This window comes from Dipodomys spectabilis, unplaced genomic scaffold, assembly GCF_019054845.1.
Source record: "Dipodomys spectabilis isolate Male_0828 unplaced genomic scaffold, ASM1905484v1 ptg000096l, whole genome shotgun sequence".
Lineage (NCBI taxonomy): Eukaryota > Metazoa > Chordata > Mammalia > Rodentia > Heteromyidae > Dipodomys > Dipodomys spectabilis.
The window spans coordinates 25358253-25371471 of record NW_024870773.1 but is presented as its reverse complement, the minus strand read 5'-3'; positions in this window follow the sequence as shown (position 1 = coordinate 25371471).

Here is a 13219-nt window from a genome sequence, read left to right as displayed (position 1 = left end):
TGAGACCCCGATAGAAGAGTAGAAAGCAACTTTGGCAGATTTTCCTTCCATTAAAACCAATTAAATGGAGGCTCTTAAGGATTAGTCCATCAAGGAATGCCTCCTGCATCGACAGCCTGCTGAGCACTGTCTGCAGAGCTCATCTGTTTATAGCAGCAGTTGTATTCTGGAATCATCTAGGCAGTTAGGAAAGTTTTTACACAAGCTGCAGTATATTTCTCAAACTAAGAAACAAGACATGTTCCTGCAAACACATAACTCTCCTCATGGTACTCTTGTCCAGGAAATTGTGCATTATGCTGTAATTCTTCTTTTTCTTCTTTTAGTGTGGGCAATGGAACCCAGTGTTTCTCATATGCTAGGCAAGCACTCCACCGCCGAACTACCCCCCTTGTCCTACTTTTATGTCACTGTAGGGGATTTCCCATCTGTTTTCTTCCTTCCTGCTCCATATATATTTATTGACTCTTTTCTAGACCTGGGGCAAAGTTACTGTCACTTCTAAGAGGTCTGACTTTTCACAACTTTAATGAAACAATGACACTGCCGTCGTAAGTAGTTAACTCAGTTATTTCTGTTGGAGGATAATTGGCAGGTGCTGAAGGAGCTTGTATTCAGCAATAGCTGGTGGGCCTAGGCTCTAGTGGTGTGTGTGTGTGTGTGTGTGTGTGTGTGTGTGTGTGTGTGTGTGTGTGAAGGGGGAGGTGTTAGGGCTTTGATCAAGAGATTTCATTGCTCACTGACATGATTAAATGTACCAGGAAGTCCATGGATGATGGACTAAACTGTGATTCCGGTCCAGAATTCTGAACATTTGAAGAAACACAAATTGAACTTTGTAAAACTACATAGGTATCCCAAAGAGTCAGAGAGCCAGAGCAATAACAAGAAGGGATAATGCTCTACATAGTCAATGTTCACGCGATGCTGGCTCCTACACTGAGACTCCTTGATTTTCTTGGTGTCTTTTCCCCATAGTCTCTCAATACTTTTGGCTCATCATGGGTGTTCTACCATCTTCTGGCCTTTTCTTCGGGGACATGTTACCCCAAAATCCATTTGCTAATTTATGGTTTTTACATGTCACTTCCATTTTAGAGACACATTGTCCTAGTTCATTCCCTCTAGATAGGGGCCTCATTCATTTCCTAAACCAGAAGCATCTACCAGAAGCTATCACTGGAGGGAGTGTATGGACAGCTTCTTTAGCCTACTGTGTATGACTCAGATGTTTGACTGGTGCCTCAGGCCCTGATATCTCTGAAATAGGGTTGTTTGAGATAACATGCTACCCAGCATGGAATCAGACAAGGAGATGTTTCTGCCATCTGCCTCCTTACCACCTTCACATTCTCCATCTCCATCCTTTGCATTATGATAGTGCAGTCTAGGCCAAACACCAGCACATGTGGACACAGGCTGTCCCTCATCTTGGGGAGTGGGAAGCATGCGTGTTATTTTTTTCAGTGTCTGTTTCTATGATTTGTAGGGCACATTTCCTCACCTGGCTGTGGACTTGGGGTTGGGATTTCATAGTGACATTGAGATTGTGGTTCACAGTGATGTTCGGTGAAAGGAGATGTGTCCTGTTTATTGAGCCAGTGCTCTGGGGACGGGGCACAATCTGCTCCAGGATGACTTGACCTGTCCCAGTTTGCTCTACTATTCCAGTGTGATCTTTAATAAGCATCTCTTCATCTCCTGAGTGTCCCAGTTTGGAAGATAAAGCAGGAGGTCACCCTACTTATGAAGAAAGTTCTTATTTGAAGGGGGTAGCCTGAAGGCAATTGAAAGTTCTCTTTAATCCCTGACAAGCTTCTGTCTCTCAAGCCAAACTTCTTACTTCCTTCAACAGATTTTCCCTGATTGCTTTATAGGCAATCCTAAGTCCATCTGCTCAAAACAGAACGAGTGTTTCTTGCATGTGCAGCCTTTCTCTGACCTATTTAGTACCATCTACCCAGGATCCAAATTAGAAACCCAGGAGCCAGATCCACTCCTCTATTTCCCTTACTCCACATATTAAATGGGTTACCATGTTCTGTAGAGTGTAGTTTCTAGTCATTTCTTATCCCCACATCTGGCTATCAACACATTAGCTCTATGTGAGTGATTATAACCATCTCCTATGTATTTTGCTTATCCATTTATCTTCACTTCTTGCTAAAATCACTTTATTCTGGCAATACTGGCATCTGAACTAAAGACCTTGTACTTGCTAGACAAGCACTCTGCCACTTGAACCATGCTTCCCGTCCTTCCATTCTTTTCCTTTGCTCTTATTATTTTTGAAACAGGGTCTGATGACTATGGTCTTCCTATGTATGCTTCCTGACATTGCTGGGATGTCAGGTGCTTACTACCATACCCAGATTTTTTTTCTGTTGAGATGGGGTCTTATGAGATGAGCTCTGTGATCCTCCTGTCATCCGCCTCCTGAGCAGCTAGAATTGTAGCTGTGGCACCTGGTTCTGATTCCTTTCTCTTGCATGGCAGCTATGTAGAAATCCAGGCAGGAAGAGATAATGTGGTCTCTCATGGCTACATTCCTGTAGCTGACAGAAGTCCAAGGTCAGCAGCAGCAGGAGAATCAGGTGACCCATGCCCTGTAGGGCTCCATTCACATCACAGTGTGGTCGAGACTGACCCTAACTCCTCAAGAATCTGCGAAGCATGGGCTGGTGGCATTGATTCACATCTTACCAAGAACAGTGCATGAACTTTGCAGGGAAAGAACCATCTTGGAGGAAGGAATTCTGTCTTCTAAAGGGGAGGGGCACACATAAATAAAGAGTCTTGCTGTGCACAGACCCTCCTGTTGTTTTAAGTCTGAACAGCCTTTTCTCAACTCACTGTTCACAGCTCTACCACAATAAGTGGCGGTGTTGCCTGGAAGTTAAGCCTTCGGTAGATGCTGATGTCATGCCTCACCACGAGTGGCTGGGTGGACTTGGCCATCTTCCCCACATGCCTTTCACCTGAGATTCTGATGGTCCCAAGTGCACCCCACTGCAAGTTCACTTGGCCAACTCTGGGCCGGGTGACTGGCAAGAGAAGAGCATGCTTATGCATACTTGAGGTCTTTTCCTCTGACTTCCTCAAACACAGCCCACACCTCACCCTTGTCCACTACCGTGTGTCCTCACAGGGCCAGTCCTTTCCTCTGTGGGCCATTTCCACTACTGGATCAACTTTCCCTGTAGGTTGAGGCCTGAGCTTGGCTGGCTGCTTGGCTGCTTGGGATAGTTTGAGTTCCAATCTATGTTCAAGCTCTGAGATCTTGCCAGACTTCTTAAACTTCTAGTTTCCTTGTCTTTAAACTGTAGATCATTAACACCAGCAGCAGCAGCACCATCATGCTCATCATCCCCATCACCCTCTTCATCCTCATTCTCCTCCTCCTCCTCTTCCTCCATCATTGTCATTGGGTTGCCATGAGGATGAACTGAGAGGAGGATGTGGAACTCTGAGTGGTGCCTTGTATGTGGCCCATGGTGCCTGTTTCTAGGCATCAGCTTCATCTGATCATGAGTTCTGATTGATCTCAACTAGCTGCAGTAATTCTCTCCCACTTCACAAGTTGGGTGTAATATTTCTTTTTATTTCACTTTCTTGTATTCGTTTTATTAAAACACTGAATTTGAAAATAGAAAGAAGATACAGAACCTTCTAACAGGTCGCCCTGTCCTCCATTGACCTCAGTTAGCCAGGTTGTTAACACAAGGTTCATGTTCTTCCTCAGCAAGGTGAGAAATTCGGTTAATTTCTCATCTCTTATATGGATTAAGTATTCTCATAACTGAAAAATGGAACAATGAGCATATAAGTAATTGTGCAGAGACCAGGTCAAAGTATCAGTACCTGCATTTGCAAGTCTAAATTGAATTATTTTTCTTTAGAATTGAGCTTCTGGTTAATGTATGAAAATGATATTTATTATTTTTAACCCCCGCTAATAGACTGATATATTCTTGCAGCCAGACGTAGGCTGAGCACTGCTAAATTACCCTTCCCCAGGCTGACCAGATGATGATGACAAGATCAAAGCAACATCTCAAAGATGCCTTTGCCATCCCAAGTGTGTGTGTGTGTGTGTGTGTGTGTGTGTGTGTGTGTGTGATGATCTGTAATAATCACAGAGATGAGGATGTACATACTGACAAATGTACTCCTACTGAGTGTGGGATGGGGCCTTTCTTTCCAGCCCCCTCTACCTCTACTTCATCTGCAATGCCTCCCATTCTTCACATCTCTCATAGGTTTGGGCTGTCTGAATGGAAGGTGGTGGACACAGTCTGCCATACCCTCATTCTACCCCCTCATTCATTCAGTTCAGCCCCAAAGTCTCCATTCTTGCTCTACTTCCTCTATAGTCTTCCACTTGCTTGGAATGTGGTAGATGCTAGACTCCAATGGGCCTGGAGTTCCCTGGCCTTGGACATTGCTGCTGAGTCCCCACTGCCCAGGCTGTGGCATATCTCAGGGCAAGTGTGCAGACAGATATTTTCTGAAAGACCAACTGAATATCGTTTAAGATATCTAACATGCCAAATTGTACACGAAACACATTTATTTCTTGGTCCCTCCTGCTCTCTCCTGCTTTGTGCCAACTCTTTCCTCAAAGTTAAACTTCTCATTGTTCTGTCCCCACAGAGCACCAAGCAAGGAGTCCCCTCCATGAGCTTTCAACCTCGTGATCCAGACGAACCTTCTGCGTTGTCCACGAGATCCTCAGCACCCAGTTCAGGTACATAGGTAAAACAAGACAAAACATGCTAGAGCATGCCATTGCAGAGATACTTAAACTAGGGTAATGAATAATTCATTAGGAGCCCTGGGGTTTCCATCGTGGAATGTTAGGTATTGAGAGATGGAGATCCGTACCTTCCCTCAAGCCTCACATAACACTCACGTGTGGGCCTGCAGTGGTTTGGGTGCCTTGATTTCCTGGAAAGTGTAGATGTATACCTGGGAAGAAGAGCCTTTCTCTCTCTGAATCAGCAGCACAGCCTGAAGGGTATTGCTGTGAAGAAACAGGTCATCCTGTCTCTTGGTACTTGATAGGAATGGTGGCCTGCTGGGAAATCACAGAACCTGCCAAAGAACATCTAAGCATGTGGTCCTGTCCAGCAACCCCACTTGATTTCCCTGAGGGAAGTCTTTGCTTAGAACCCAGCATGGATTTCAGCATTCAGCAGAGCTGTAAGAGATGTTTGCTGAATGCAAAAATGGGTGCCACAGCACACAGGAAACTCAGATTGTTTCCAGCCCGATTCACCTCTACCTCATCTGCAGTGCCTGTCAATGAATTAAAAAGATGCATAGTCATTGTCATTTGGTTGTTGTTATTATTATTATCATTGTTGTTGTTTGTGCTAGGACTTTGTGCCTATCTTCAAATACTAGTGAGAAATCCTGAGTTCTTAGATATGTTCTACCAGGGCCAACTGACATCACCTCACATTTTTCTAAGATTTTGAAAGAGTGATGCTTACAGCTCAAAGATAGAAATGGGAAGCCACCTCACACGATTGCATTCCTTTCCTCCCTACAAAGATCTCCCGTGTAATTAGATGAATGAAAGACAGATGCTATGATGTTATTTTGAATCTGTAGCAAGATTGTGCAGGTAGATTTGTAGATAAAGCAGTAGTTTTAAACTAGATAAACGGGATTAAAACAGAATTTGGGTTAACAATATCCTAAGTTCTAGCTACTGAGTTTTATTAGAATTTAAACATTTTTTTTGCCCGGTGGTTAGATTTCAGTCAGATAGCAGGGTTGTCCCACCCTGCTGCTTGAGGTCTCTCTACCTCTCAGCTTCCTGTGAAGCTATTAAGGAATGCTCCACAATAATTGAAATAATTACAAAGATTCTGCAGGGAATCTTTGAGCTATGCGGTTAATCCTGCCCCAAGACCTATCTGTAAATATACACTTGCCTGTATTTGTGGCGGTTGTAATATTATTTGGGAGATGGATTTACTCACGCCTAAGTTAGGAGGGCATGCTGGATATAAGATTGATCCATGTCATATCATTAGGACCATGGGTGACAACAGAAGAAGAAACAAAAATCAGATAGGTGGCTATTCCTCAGGGGTGAGGCAGAGCATCTTGGGACCAGACAGGTTGAGCAAGGTGACATACACCTTCTGTTCACCCTAAATGCACCCATTGCTTAGACAGGCACAGGTACAGGTACATGTTTGTTGTCTTTGTAGAAGGTGGTTTTAGGGGTAATGAAGTCAGAACAGGCAGGGCTTTGGGGCTTGATAAAAGAGTAGGGGTGACAGGAAAGGAGGAGGGGTGGGTGGCAAGCAGAGACAAACAACAAAGAAGGATGGTTCTGACACCCCAGAGCCTGGAACCCGGCCTCTGCCCGTGCCTCTCCAGGGCAAGAGCAGGGAGAGACAGCAAATCCCAGCAGCGGTTTATCAATAAAACTTAAGCAGGCATTTGAGGACACAAACCCAAGGCTGGGCTTGAGCATCCACAACAGCTTTCAAGTGAAAGGCCGTTTACAGAGCGAAACACATTGCGTTGTAAAATATTAGTTTCTTATTACTTCTCGTGAGCAGCAAAGTAAGTAAAAAGCACAATGTGGGAGATGGATTTTCTGTGAGGATGGCAGCGTGGTGCCGCTCTCTATTAGATTCCATGAAAATCAATCTGCGGTCTCGTTCAGCCTGGTAAAATTAGATCTAAAACTATTTAATTTTGTTTCCAGAGTGTTTTTCCCATTCACTGCCTAGCTGGAGGACACATGGCGATAAAATACCCTGAGTTATTACCGGCTTCCGTGTGCCTCTGCCTGGTAAGAGTGGTATGCCAGGATGTGTTTTCTGGCCACTGGGATGAAAAGGCTGTCCATACACAAGGTACTTCTGCCATTTTTCTGGTATTAAGAGACTCATCTTTTATCTTCTTGCTTTGTATTCTGCATGGCTTGGCGATAAAATGTGCCAAATGAATGTTTTCAATTTGCCTGAGTAGGGCCTTTGCATGTTTTTGGGATCAGCGAGCCAAAAGCTTCAGGAAGTATGCATGCATGCCTACCATTATGAGACAAGGCTGTGTTGAGGGGACTGCAGGCTGGGCTGGTGAGGTAGGATCTGGAATGGACACTGAAAACAGGGTGCAGAGGGATCGTGAATTGCTACCTCTTCAACTGCAATCTGCTCTCTTGCACTGCTCTGATAACTTAGACATTGGTAAGAGTGAGCATGAAGGCAGAGGCCTCTAAGAACATGTAGTCAGGGATCTTTAGTGCCTGGAGACAGTCCACCTTACCCGGCCACCATGCATCTCTCTCTGGTGCCACCCCTGTCTTCTGTGTCTTACCATGTGGGGTTCACGCAGCGCTGGGCACAGGAGTTAGCCAGCGTTAGTGTCCCCCTTTATAGTCGTGGAACAAACTCCAAAGGCTAGGAGGGCTGAGGGAGGGAGAGGAGGAGCTTGGATCTCAGGATGTACGGTTCAAGTTTTAGTTTTCCAATCAAGTGTAATACCCAGGAAAAAGATGTGAGCTTTGGGCACCGAGGGTGTAATGGATGGGACTATGGGAGAGGGGGCCTGCGATGGCCCAGGCAAAACATGCTACCCAGTCAGCAATGAGGCCGACATCTGAATTCATCCACAGACTACATCACCGGTGAAGAAGAGCCATGGCATGTCTATGGCATCCTCACCGATGTACAGCCCTTTCCACTTCAGAGAGAAAAGCCAGGCTCTTGGCGTTGCAAAGCTCTAGGTATGATTCTAGGGCCTCTTCCTCTTCCTGGCCACCGCTCCCTTTCCACAGAGACCAAAGGCAGCTACAGAATTCTCTACACAAACATCCAGCCAGCTCAGCTAATTCCAGTCAGTGGGAGCTGGCATGCATTGAAGATTGTGCTGTATTTTTAACCACTCCAGGAACTAAATGATGCCTTGTTTAGTTTTATGACCCTGATGTATAACTGGAGGGAGAAGGTTTGTAATGAATAATTTGTTCAACTGGTCTAACTTGACCTGTCTGAGATGACAATGTAACCGCGTTCTTCGTGGTTCATCTTTTTCTGCATATCTCAAGCAGGTGGAGCTTTCCTATTTGTCTTTAAGACCTGCCAAGCAAAAGTAGCCATTACGCTGAAAAAACATCTTTCTTTGCAGGAGCAACAGACTTGTGGAATGCCAAATTCTATAACATTAAACAGATTTCTTTACTGAAGGATATCTCAAGGCTGGTCATGAACAATTTGCTGACATGACCTGTAAAATCTCTGTGACGGAGAGGAATGCAGTCTTTCTCACGACCTTGGAATGTCTTTCACCAGCATCTCTGGGAACTTCAGTTCTACGACAGAAACTGGAGGAACTCCAACATATGGACCATCAGAAGGCCTATCCTAATGTCTCTGGAACTGCCCTACAGACATTTCCTAAGTAGTGCAAAGGGAAGATTTCCTTTAGCTTTGAATTGCTGAGTTCCAGGGTGAGAGCTAATTTTGTTTCAGTATTATGCGTGGAGCGGTAGCCTGGTCCGGTGTTAGGGCTGAGCCATTTGTTCATCAACAGTCAGTTGATGCATATGTATCTACCACCTACTGAGTGCTAGGTGTTTACTGCAGAGTAATCAGGGGACAAAAAAGAAGGCATCCCAGGAAGAAACAGCCTGTGTGGATTTTGGTTCCATGGTAAGATAGAAACATCTATTTATCCTACAAACCCCTGACGAATGTATACTAGTATTAAGACCCCTACAGCAAACACAAATGATAAAGCATATGCATTGTCAAAGACACCTGATCAGGTGGGCTGAAACATGCCAGAGTCTAATGTGGGTTCTCTCTGTTCATGGATTCTTGGTATTGCTGTCTAATACTCATTCTCCTCCTTCCCCCTCCACCTCCCAGCTCCAGCCCTGGGAAACGAAGCCCTCTCTTTGCTTGTGAGCCGCCATTCCTGACTCATAGCCTATTGGTTGGGTGAGAGTCATTCTCTTCTAAGCTCTAAGGAAAGCTCAGATTAGCCTAACCCTGCTTTCCTAAGCCAGCATGGATTCTAATATTTGCAAAGTTCAGGGCAAGTTGAAAATATCATGTCTGGGTCCAGAAATTATTAAGCATGTCAAGATGGTGACGCCAGAGCATTCACCGAAGGGTGAGATCTTTCTAAATGGGGCCTTTGGTGGCTGTGCCTGACCTCTGCTCAGAAAGCCACCATTTCACTGGGCAACTCAACCAGGCCAGCGAGAGTCAGCCCCAGGATGCTTTCTTGACTAACGGGCTCCAGCAGCTCTCTCTTGGTGCTATTTTTTTTTTTTTGGGTCCGGTTGTGGGGCCTGAACTCTGGGCCTGGGCACTGCCCCTCAGCTCTTCAGCTCATGGCTAGCGCTCTACCAGTTGAGCCACAGCTCTACTTGCGGCTTTTTTCTTTTAACTTATGTGGTGCTGAGGAATCAAACCCAGGGCCTCAGGCATTCAAGGCATGTGCTCTACCACTGAGCCACCTTCCCAGCCCTCTCTTGGTACTATAAATCCAACACTGCTATAGTTGTCCTACAAACTGAGGGTGCTGGACCACTGAGGCACTGGGAAGTCAGAGGAAGAGCTGGAGTTAGAGGAAGATTGTCTTCCATCCTGCTGTTGCATTCTGCTTCCAGCTTGGTCTGAATCAACCTGCTTCTCAGCTCTTCAGTTCTTTGAGTCAAGATTGCTTTTCCAATTCTTGCAACCAAATATATTCTAACTTAAAGAGCACTCATGGCCAAAGAATGTTTTCTATTGGCTTCTGGAGCCTCCTTGGGAAAATGAGATTGGTAATATCTCTTTGGGTCAGTGGCAGGGATTTGCCTCAGCAGTCATTATTCATGGTCTCTTCTGTGTCATAGGAGAGAGGCAGAAGGAGAGCTGGAACTCCAGAGCGAGGAACAATGGTTAATTCTGATGTTGGCAAGGTATATGCTATTATCCTTGAAATTGTGATGTATTTTCTAAAGAACTTCCTGTTAATATAGTGAGAGGCTCCTATCCATTCATTCCAACCCGATTCTTGCCAGGCTGAAGTGAGCAATTTGAACAGCACAGCGCCTTTATACAGATGCGTAGGGACTGGAGCCTGCTGTTAGAAGAGAACAAACGGCCACCCAGTGAGTGAGCCCATTTGGAAATTACTGAGTTTCATCCCCCTAGTTTCAGACTGGGGTCCGCTCAGCATGCAGCAAGGGCCAGTTCATCACTGATGCCTGCATTCTTTTCAGAGAATGTACTGTCTGGAAGTGTGTTTTTCTCCCTGGACTCTGAATGACCCACATCCACCTTTATCCCTGTTATTATTGTATTGCCCACGGTTGTCCTGCTAACCTAGCTTTCCAACTCACTGCTGGCTTGTATTTCTGCCATTGGGGGAGTGACCAGTGGACTGCTGTCCACTGGCCATGACCAGATGTGGCAGCTAAGAGCAGTATCACAGACTCAGTGGGTCATGTGTCCAGGATGTGGACTGACTCAAGGCTTGCCATGAACCAGGGTCAGAGGTAAGACTGGGGCCTGGCTACTGTCGTATCCTGGGGTGATCTGGGCTTATCAGCCAAGGGACCTCAAGTCCCTTGTTGATGTCCTAGTGACAAGTGCTAGAGGACTCTACTATGTATCTTATGAACACATGAGCCTTTTGGTCCCAAAGGAGGGGGATCCATTTTCTTATTGCCAGGTAGTGACTCTGTGTGTGGCTGTGCTGAAAGCCGGAGCCCAGGACAGAGCAGGGTTGGAAAGCTGGTGCAGCAGGAACTCTGTGGTTCAGCCTCTCTTTGACCCTAGCAAACTTCAGGGACACACTTCCCAGCTTGTCTTGCAAGCAGTGTCCTAAAGCACCACCATGGGTGCCCAGCACCCCTGGCGGGTGCTGACATCATATCCTTGGAGGTCTAATAAGTCTGCAAGGAAGAAGTTCTGGGCTGTCATTATTCTACGTGTGTTTTTATGGCATCTGAAGGACAGCATCACCATGGCTAATTTGGGATGGTTTGTGCTTTGCAGGGTACCAGCTCCACGACTTTAACCGAGTTTTCAATGGAAACACATTCTGGTACAACCCAGCAAAAAAATGGCTTCCTAAAATGGTATCAGGTAGGGCACTGGAGAGAGCAGAGAAAGCACTCATGCATGTTGCTGGCTGGAGCCGAATCTGAGTCCATCAGATCTTTTCTGCTCTTTATGAGCAACTTCAAGCTCCTAGGAAGGAGATCCAGGTGCTGCTGGTCCTGCCTTTTCTTGGTTGACCAGTTGTGAATTTCATTGGCCTCACAGGACTCTGAGTAGACCCCAGAGGCACAGGGGATGAGCAATTGTTTCTGAAATCCCAAAGTGGGAACTGGAACAAAATATAGGAAGACCACATTTCTCAGCTCCAAGGAACTAGTGGATCAGTTCCCCCGGAGCTCATATTTGCTTTTGTTTCAATGGGAAGACTTTATATCTTGCTTAGCTCAAATTACTTTTCAGGTATAGTGTGGCTTCCAACATCAAATTTTTGGTATAGAGGCCTGGGAGGGGCCCATTTTCAGGGGGTGGCTCTGACATATCTCTGCGAGTGCTTAGAGATCACAGGTCTCCATGGGGCACAGCCAACAGCTCATGAGAGAGACAAGAGGAAGCCCCACATCTCAGAACATGATTTTATGCACAGTTCACTGAGCCAGAGGAATAACAGGCCCAGTGTTAGGAGGTGAATATCATCACCTGTGGACTACATTTCGAGCATAAAGGAAAAAGCATTAATGGACATATTATACCTCACCTGATGTTCATGACTCCTCTGAGTTATCTATGATCATTATTCTCCTTATCAACAAGAAAAGCAAGAAAGGGTGAAGTAATTTGTTCAAATTCAGGCTAATCTACCCTGGAGTCTTCACAAAGCAAGTATGCCCACAAATAAGGGCTCCATAATTGAAGTACATTTCTTAAAAAAATACCATAATAAACTCATATGTTTTCAATGAATAGTGAAGCCTCCCAGAGAGCAGTACACAAAAATAAGCTTGTTTATGAATTCCTTTTGCCTGTGGATTTTGGCTACCAGTGCAGGCAGGCCAATAATCCCAGCTACTCAGGAGGCAGAGATCCAGAGGATCCCTGTTTGATGAGCAAGATCCCATCTCAACCAATGAAGCTGACTGTAGTGGGATATGTCTGTCATCCCAGCTACATGAGAAGATTGTTGCCTGGGCAAAATGTGAGAACCTATTGAAAATAATACCAAGAGAAAAACAGGCTGGGGGCGTGGTTCGTGTAGCAGAGCGTTCTTTAGGTCTGAGGTCAGGAAGGGTTATCAACTCCTGACTGTGCTCAGTCTCTAGAGGATATTAAGTGTTTGCAAGATGATGCCCTGTTTGTCCTTTCTTCTACCCCTGAACCCAGAGCCCTGGCTCCTGCTTATGCCAGGACTGAATGATGGATTGTGGGCTTTGCCATTTTGTAGATAATGGGGGGGGGGAGGAAGAGGAAGGAAGGGAGGAGGAAACTCTTGGCAGGATGATGGCTGGCAGAACGAGAGCAACCAAGACCCATGGTTGTGCATCTCCTTTTCTGATTATGCGGCTGTGTGGAGCCATGAAGATCACTTATTTTTATAACCTTACATTAAGCCGAATGTGTTATTTTATACAAGCACTTAACAAAGTCCACCACATACCCACAAACAGCTCCCTTATTCCCTCACATGGTGACAGGCAAGCCCAGCTCAGAAGCTGGCCAATCTTGCCATTGATTAGCTGATTTGCTGCTGGGCTGATTGGCTGCAGTGGGAATGGAAGCCTTACCAACTTCATTGTTTCTCCTTCCCCTCCATGGCTCCTGGTCCCTACAATGGAGAAGCTTTCCTGCAGAGCAGCAGCGATTCCTGTGGGTTTGTGGTGGTTGACAAGACAGAGAGGAGTCTCTGGATTCACCAGATCCCCAAGGAGCCCCATCATTCATATACTAGTTTTTTTTTTTTTTTGTAGAACCAGACTTCTCTTAGAAAATGGTTTCAATCTAGGCTAGAGTCAGAGACTTAACCAGCCTCTGGTTGGTTAAGGTTAAGGATGGAGGGCTGGAAGTCCTCATGGACTTTCTGGCATTGTACTAGAGCAACATTATCACTAGAGACTCTCCCCGGACATTGGAGAATTCAAAATCCTGGTGTCAGGTGGGGCTGGGGTTTTGGAGAGGGCTCAACGTAATTTTGAATTTTG